The 2,041-nt window shown below is 39.4% G+C and overlaps 1 protein-coding gene across 1 annotated transcript in view; it reads right to left on the bottom strand.

Annotated features, from left to right (window-relative positions):
- Positions 1-2,041, bottom strand: part of LOC109860588 — a 63,509-nt gene that overhangs the window by 27,887 nt on the left and 33,581 nt on the right. The window lies entirely within an intron of this gene.

Raw genomic sequence — 2,041 nt, 5'->3', positions numbered from 1 at the left:
TAATTATTTTTTTTATTAACTTAACTTTTAATCAATTAATTTCATTATGGATTAACTTATATCTTAACTAAATAAAATTTTTAAGACCTTTAACTGTAACTTAACTTAAATTAAAAAAAAATTTAACTTACCCAACCTTGATATATATATAATGATGCAGACTTACTACTTAGATTATTTTGTCTGGTTTGTGTCTCGTAGCCCGTGCGGCTTAGCTGCTGGGTGATCGGCGGCGGGTCGCTTCGAACCGGTGCGGATGGAGCTGGCGTGGATGGCCTGGTCGGTTTGTTCCTTTTTTGCACTATGCGCACTTAACTTTCAACTCGGCACTCGGTTTGCGAAATTGCTGCGGCACTCCCAGGGTCTCGTAGAAAGAGAGAGAGAGAGAGAATCAGCGGTTTTTCTGTCTCCGGCCCCCGAGAGTTTTGTCTAATATACCTTTTAGGATAAGCAAGCACTCACCGAGTTTCTTCCAATCGGGAAACACGGTTGAGCCTTGCTTGTTCCTATTTGTTAATTGGTTAGTCGTAAGAGATCGCCAATCGGCGACGATCTTCCCACCTTCGACAGTTCGTCCGATTTTGGAGAAGGAAAAAAAAGAGAGAGTGTTAGTTTTTCCGATCACGCTACATAGCCCTTTGGTATTTGTTAATAATAAACTGCTCGTGGCGTCGGAGTCTTTATTTGCGCCGGCTGCTCTAAATTTTATAAGCGGTGTTCTTCTTGACCCGCAGATATCTGAGTTTGTTTAGAAAAGCAATAAATTCTTTCTGCTCGTTATTGAGAGAAAAGAATTTTTGGGTTATTACTAGGCGCGGTTTATCCTTTCGGGCGCCGATATGATTTCCGTTTGCTCCTCTATCGTTTCGGAGCTAAGTTTCGAAACAATAGGAGATCCGTTCGAGTTATCTATTGCTTTTCGGTATTTGTTTGTTATATGTCGACGCGTCGCGTCGCGACAAAAAGGGGATCGTGGAGTCTCCAAGACGTAACACGTGACTTGGTGATGTTTTCGCTAAGAAATAATAACGTCACAGTTTCACCGTAGCGCTACAAAGTGTCAAGACGAACGACAAAAACGGTGTTCTTGAACGCTAGTTGCAAAATAGTGGTCAAGACGAACGCATCTAATGTGTCAGTACAAAAAGGCTGCATTCTATTTAACGATCGCAACGCTCGTGAGCGTTATCTATCTTTGTTTAACTTTCAATGAAAAACAAGGATAAAATGATTCCATGAGCGTTGCGATTGCTAAGAGATACCTTATAATATATGTGATGCAAACTTTAGAATTCTAGTGCAGGCAACTAGCAGTGAACTTCGGAAAGCAATCTATATTTTCTCACATTTTCTCTTTTTCTCTCTATATTTGTACGGGTCTCATAACTCCCACACAATAAAATAAAATTACATCGAGTAAAAATTTCAAAAAATAAAACGATAAAAGTAACTGTTAACTTCGTTGCTCGTTACCGAAAAATATATCAAAGTTACTTTTTTTTGTTATAGAAAAATTTGCAACGCGGTTACCATTACAGTTACTAAAAAAAAATAACTGTAACGGTAACAACGTTACAAGTTACTTCTCAACCCTGCCCTTTACGTCGAATTCAAGTTTCGTCATTGTGGTACCTAGTTCCATAAAATAATCGCTACGCTTTGCTTGTTGCTTGTAACTATCTATCTTTTTTGTTACTTCTGTCAACGCATGTTTTAAGTTGTTTTCATTTTTTTCTACAGAAGTTCTTCAACGTCCTCTGCGTGTGCGATATTCGCGTAAAACTCTCGTAAAGTTCCCTGTTTCTGTGGATTACACAGCCACACAAAAAAAAAATGTTCTGGCCTGGGGGTCAGACCATGTTTACTATATGTTTTTGGGGTCGCTGGAACCGAATCTGAAGTCCATGTAACCCTATCACATCAGGTTTTGGACATAACCTCAAAAAACCTATAATTCAAGCCCAATTAGCCAGTTATACCAAATATATTTCTCTCTCTCTCTCTCCCTCTCTCTCTCCCTCTCCCTCTCCCTCTCCCTCTC

This window comes from Pseudomyrmex gracilis, unplaced genomic scaffold, assembly GCF_002006095.1.
Source record: "Pseudomyrmex gracilis isolate BER0280 unplaced genomic scaffold, ASM200609v1 scaffold_418, whole genome shotgun sequence".
In the NCBI taxonomy this organism is placed as follows: domain Eukaryota; kingdom Metazoa; phylum Arthropoda; class Insecta; order Hymenoptera; family Formicidae; genus Pseudomyrmex; species Pseudomyrmex gracilis.
Note: the sequence above shows the minus strand (reverse complement) of the source record. Positions and strands in the feature narration are given on the sequence as shown.